Here is a 7,044-nt window from a genome sequence, read left to right on the forward strand (position 1 = left end):
AAACAAAAAGAAGAAACACTACAGAGCATATCTGTCAGCAGTACAGAAATTTCAACTGTTAAAGAAAAACAGAAGATGGGAGCACTGCGGATATTTACTGTGATGGTAAAAAGTGAGTTGACTGAGCTTGTACAAATGATTGACATTGGTGGTACATTCCAAGTGTGTAGTGCAGACTGTGAATGTATGATCAATTATATCAAGGCAAAAATCAAGAAACCGACTTGAGACCACCCACTTTATCAGCTAATGAGAATCCCGTCTATACAAGCAGAGGGCCCCATGAATCTGGATAAAGTCTACAACCACAGACAGGAAAAGTTTTAAGGTAATCTACAATATTAAATAAATATATTTTAGTATTAATGTGTTTGACTTGGACAACATTTTTACTGTTTACTGTATAGGCCTATAACAATTGTAATAATTCCATAAGAATATCATTATAATGTATAAAGTAATTATTAATTAGTTAACTGAAGCTTTAAATTTTCTTTAAAATTTACTATTTTGGTGTAAAGACGAGGAGAAATAAGCAGAAACAAGGGACTGTACATAAACAAACAAGGTCTATAATCACTGAAGTTAAATAGAAGATTGAAAATACTTTTATTTGTTTAGTGCCTAGCAATATTATAAATATTATATAAGTATTATATAGAAACAATAAAGTTTATTGTTGTAAATTTCAGAGCAATATGTACCTTATGTAAATTACCATGTGATATGTAATTTTTTGTAAGTTATTGAACGACTTTTTCGTAAAATATTTGAGCAATATTTAAATTAACAGCATAGCACTAATTTATTCATATCACATTGTTTAACATTTTGGTATTTTTGTGGTTTCAGATTGGTAGATTATTTATAATATTTGGATTGTTTATGTTATGCTGTGTTTTGGTGTTGTCCGAATTCAGTCCCTCACTGCTGCCCCCTCTATAGTGCTCACTATAGAACTGTCTATAAAATAAATACTGACCAAGTGAGTGAGGAAGCGAAGCAATCACTGAAACACCCGAATACAGTGGATATAAAGTCTACACGTGCCTGTTAAAATGGCAGGTTTCTGTGCTGTAAATAAATGAAACCAAGATACAATAAGACTCATTTTAGGGGGAAAATGAAAAAAAATGTACAATAACCAGGTTGCACATGTACACACACCCCTGAACTAATACTTAGCAAAAACACCTTCAGATTTTATCTTTTTAACTAATGGTCAATCAGTTTGGCACACCTAAACTTAGTAATATTTTTAGTCTTCCTTGCAAAAGCATTCTAACGCTGTCAGATTGCCTGGGCGTCTCCTGTACACAGCCCTCTTCAGGTCACCACACAGATGTTTGATTGGATTTAGGTCTGGACTCTGGCTCAGCCGTTCCAAAACCTTTAACTTGTTTTGGTGAAGCCGTTCCTTTGTTGATCTGGAGGTTTGCTTCGGGTCGTTGTCATGCTGAAAGGTGAAATTCCTCTTCATCTTAAGTGTTTAACAAAAGTCTTAAGGTTTTGCATACTCTGGTAACGTTATGCGTTATTCCTTCCAGCTGTGATTAAAGCCCTAGTTCAAGCTAAAGAGAAACAGACCCAAAGTATAATGCTACCATCACCATGCTTCACCATGAGGATGGTGTTCTTTTGGTGACGTGCCGTTTTGTTTTTTGCACCATACACATCTTTTGGTATCATGGCCAAAAAGTTCAACTTTTGTCTCAGACCATAACACATGGATTTGGGAGATTGGATGAGTCTGTACTGCATTTATATAGCACTTTTTTTTTTTTAACCTTAGCGGTTCTACAAAGCGCTTTACACTATTTCTCATTCACCTATTCACACACCAATGGTAGCAGAGCTGCTATGCAAGGTGCTAGCTTGCCATCAGGAGCAACTTGGGGTTCAGTTGCTGTAGGACTCTGCAGCCTCCCTGAACAGTTTTCTCCTGATCATCTCAAGTTTAGAGGAACATCCTGTTCTTAGTACTGTCACTGGTGTGCCATATTTTCTCCAATTGTTGATTGTCTTTACAATGTTCCATGGTCTTTCCCAGGGGTGTCCAATCTTAACCACAAAACTCCAATATAGGTTCAGGTTTTCATCACGCAGGAGCCACACCTGATCCTAACCATTGAACTTGGCTTTCAATAGACTCGGCTGTGCTTTCTGCTTGGTTAGAAAGCAATTCTGCACCCATACCAGCCATTTCAGATAAGTTTGGACACCCCTGTCCTGTCCAATGCCTTGGAACTTTTTTGTTACTCCTGGTTGATATTTTTCAACAAGGAGATCCAGTACCTGCTTTGTAAAATCTTTGGGGCCCATGGCTTTTCTAGTTGGACATTACCAAGATTTCAGGGAAATCCTATAGGAACAACTGGATTTTATTTGAGGTAAAAATCACTCACTTTGACATCAGGTGCACACTGTTAAATACTAATCCATCATATCTGTCCCAGCTTCATTATCCTACAATGCTTTGGTGTGCATGAGCAGGACTTCCATAATAGCATTTTATTTTTATTCTACATCACCATCTAGTGGTACAAACACCAAACTGTAAATGCAAAAATAAATATTTGTAATGAATAAGCTACAATCTGGGAAATTTGCATATAGGGCTTAAACATACCACATTATACAGATTTCCTTTAACACCATTTTACTATTATTAGTATTGTGATGAATCCTCAGAGTCTCTTCCCATAAGAGGGATTTGTAGAGAATTTTGTACCATCTTTCATGGAGAACATTTTCAGAATTGCAACTTCTGACCAATCAGAACCCAGATAAAAAAAAAAAAATTAATAGATTAACCCCCCCAAAGAATTTACACAATGTTTTAGTTACCTTAAGAAAACAATGATTCCATTATTTCTGCCCAACAAACTTAAAATGTTCTCGAAGTAAATTCAGAGAACGATGAAGAAAACAGCAAAAAAAAAAAAGTTTAATTCACAGAACTTTGATCAGAAGACAGAAATGCAGAGACATGGATTCAAGTGCAAGAATTTTATTAGCAAACAGTCAATTCAACATATTCTCTCAACATTGTGTATTTCACTGGAAAAATTACACACAAACTTGAAACAGTACATAACTCCAAGTCTGGCCATTTACATTCATATTTACACAATGCCTGTGACTGGTCTAATACAGTCTCCCAATGTAGCTAGCAAAGGGATTACTCTTAAGACTTTAGACAGTAGTGAAATGCAAACAAAAACACGCTATACTCACTTTTAGAAATGTTCCTGGTTATGGGAGCCCGCAGGAATTTACCTAAATCGCACGCCTATTGTTAGCTAATCATCAGACGACCACACGCGGAGAACACGTTATCATACCGTTACAGAATTCAGCCCAGAGTTTGAGATCTTAGTGTGACAACTGTAGAAGTGACACCAACAATAGAAAAACACTTTCCCTACCATCTGTGTAAATAATGCCTGCATCAGGAGTGCGAAGTGCACGCGGTGACCAACCCAGCGCTCTCGACAGGCCGGGACAAGTGCAATATCTCATTCAAATAAAACATTGCGGCTGATCCCGACCGGCCGAGAAACGGGAGAGGAAATTTAGAGAAAACTGAAGAAAAATCAGGGGGAATTTTATACAAAACCCTTAAACAGAAATCTCCAAATTTACATTCAAGTATATAGTAAGATACAATTTTGTTCAAGCTCTCATGCAATATATATAATAAGGAAATAAAGAATCGAGAGAAAGGAAACTCATGCTTTAAAGAGAATTTAGGAAAATACAAGAGACAAGTGAAACCGGGAAAACCCCCAAACCCGTCACTTTTATTCACAGCTACGGTCAGTTTTGCATGGATTTGCACAGCCGAATTCTGAACGAACGCTGAATGCAAACCAGCAAAACTAACCAGAGCCGTGCAGCGTGAAGGGAACCTCTGCAACACGTCGCCTTTTCCGCCTGGAAGTACTTCAAGTGCTCACAATGCAGTAGAAGCTTTAAAGACCAGACTACCTGCACTATAAGCACTTTAATACTGCCGCGAACACCACGGGGGACGTACACTGGAAGTGACGGCAGTCGGCAAGGCCGCTGTCAGTTTTGCATAGATTTGCACAACTCTGTTTTTCTTGTGGTGCAACGATGCAAAACTGACAGAGGGCCGCGCTAGAATATCAAAAACACATCAGGACGGGGTTCAGCACCGAGACAGAAGAATATTCCGGCTGTCTCATGCCAGAAGGAGCACTTAGGGCAGTAGGTGCTGTTCCAATTCACTATCTGCACTAGATGCACCTTAGCAAAAGAAGCAGTTAATGAAATTAAGCAGTTTTTAAAGAATCTTAAAAGAAGTGCTGTAAATAGAGTTGAAATATCAAGCGGCTACTTGCAAAAACATCGACACCATGGCATTTAACTCAAATTATCCTTGAAAAAATATTTGCTATTTAACCAGGATTTATTTTCTGAACTTTAAAACACTAAACAAGCCGATGGTTCTCGTGTGTGGTAAAGCAGCGTGATGGGAGATTATCCTGAACGTGCTAGCTGAATAAACGTTTTATTCATTTACTCTAAATACAATTGAATGGTTCTAAAAGTAAAACTGATAAAGTTAAAAACATGATTGTATACATTTTACACCAAAGCATTATTCTTACACATCACTCAACATTTAGAAAGTTAGATATAAACAAATGGCCTTAACCTCCTGAAAAAAAGATAATTAGGGCTGATTAATAAGGATGATTTATTGACATCATAAATTACACAACATTGTGAGTGTTGCAATATTCGTTTCTTAAATTTTGTAATACCTTATTTATTAAAAAAAAAACTACAAACCGACAGGAAGCAGCTTGCGTTGCTGACATTTTGTGCGAACCTTAAACTATTAAAAAAAAAGACGCACACATCTCTTAATTGTTTTTTTAGGTTTGTTGGTGTTATTTCCACTTTGTTGTTTTCAGTTAGTTCAGCTAATTAGCCTTACTCTAACATTTTTGTGTTAAACTGTCAGAACATATTACACTAATATTTCAGAGAGATTTTGTGCCAACTCACCGTAACAGGCATCATGGGTGAAGATTCCAGTTAAACCAGAGGAGCACCGAGTGTGTAGAGCTTGAAGTGCCTCCACTGCAGTAGACACCGTACTGAACTACCTGCACTGTAAGCACTTTGACTCTACAGAGACACTCAACCCTGGAAACAGCATCAACACTTCATTCCACAACACGCTGGAGTCCTGCAACGCCAAACCAAAAACCTGAGGAGGGGAGGGGAAAAAAAAAGAAAAAAAAAAAAAAAAAAAAGAGAGAGAAACCAGGTTAGAGATGAATATGCTTGAGGTCCAACTGCTACATAAGGAATAAAAAAACCCTCCATGACATGCTGATCTTGTACAATAATCAACTCTGATTGCGATTTACTGTTACAACCCACAAGTTGATGTTTTTCCCCTAGAAAGCTTGCACCGTAGCATTATATTCCTGTTGTACCACAGTGATAAGACAATTATTAAAGATGAATCATATTTTATCCATGTCTAGCTGTATTTAACACTGTGGAACATCCCTGAAACAAGGTAGTTTCTGTTCTCCCTTACAATATACTAAGGGAAAAGAAAAAAGGCTTCATGTTATAAAGAAAGCACAAAAAAAAAGTGTCCTAAAGATGCCGAAAACAAAAAAATAAATAAAAATGTTACAGCTTTACCGCTGACCGTTACAAAGCACCGACACTGGAGACTCCTTCCATAAATGTTACATAAACACCTCCTTACTGAGAAATCCACCACAAACACATTTACGTGACACGTCCACCATACCCTGTGAACAAGCTGTAACTATAGAAACGATAACATTAGTGTGAGCACATTAATATTACTGACAGAGCTGCTGTTAATTGTTTAAAATTAATCTACACCGTCTGACCAATCAGAATCAATGATTGCCCCATGTCCTCTATTCAGATTTGATCGCGATATCCCATCACCATTATACACCAAAAACACAAATATAAATAATGGAAATGTGACGGAGAGTTCATTGTGTGCTGAGATACTTCCTTTTGAAACAGGAAGTCAGAGTGACTGTTCATGGAAGCGCCTGATTTACACACGCGGGGGGGGGGGGGGGGGGGGTTGAAGAACTACTTTCATACACATTTCCATAAAACGGTATTACTGTTAAACTTTTTATTTTAAAGAAATACAACGGTCCATAACACTTAGGGACAGTATAAAAAGTTACTGAAGTGCACCGTTTTAATTTCAGGGAGAGTTTAAGAGAAAGGGATAGCCTTTGAAACAGAGCCACAGCCCATGGTGCAAGTTCTTCAAACACTCATTAGACATAAGGAGTATAATAAGCGGTGGAAGTGTGTGTGGAGAAATCACTGAGAATTGTGACTTGATTTGTTTACCAGCAGCTTGTGTGGCCCGCCTTTGAGAGTCGCGCATGCGCAGTTAATCCCACAGGTAGCGCGCACGGTCAGTGAATACTACAAAAACGGCGCATGCGCGGTTCCTCCTCCATCCGCACCCCCTCCCCCCACAGAGATTCACACCAACATGGCGCCTCCGCAGTGTGTTTGGACTCAAAAACTAAACCGAAAACACAAAAAGACAAGCACTGAGAGGGTGGTGGACAAAATGAGACGCTAACCTCCTGTTTCAGTGGGTAAAAACGCAACATATAAACTGCTCAAAATGTCGAACAAAAATACAAAACCGCGTAATATTACCACAAACAAGCTAGCCATGCTAACGTCCATCTTACTCGCCTTTTTCTTTCCACCATTTATTAACACTGTACGCAGGAAGTCTGGCTTCAGTTTGCGCCTTAAAAACAACAGAGCTCAATATCAGAAAGTGAATTAAACTCGCTTGTGAGAAAGTGAGCGCAAGTTACACACACACAACGCTACCCGGCCTGCGCGCGCACACCACGCGCATCGTAAACACTTACAAACTGTTTTTAAAACTAAAAAAAAAACTCCAATCTGTGCGTGAATCCCGGCGCAGAGCTTTCACACCTGGGGCTTTTCTTTTAAAGAACTCCTGTG

This window comes from Ictalurus furcatus, chromosome 6 (genome assembly GCF_023375685.1).
Source record: "Ictalurus furcatus strain D&B chromosome 6, Billie_1.0, whole genome shotgun sequence".
NCBI lineage: Eukaryota > Metazoa > Chordata > Actinopteri > Siluriformes > Ictaluridae > Ictalurus > Ictalurus furcatus.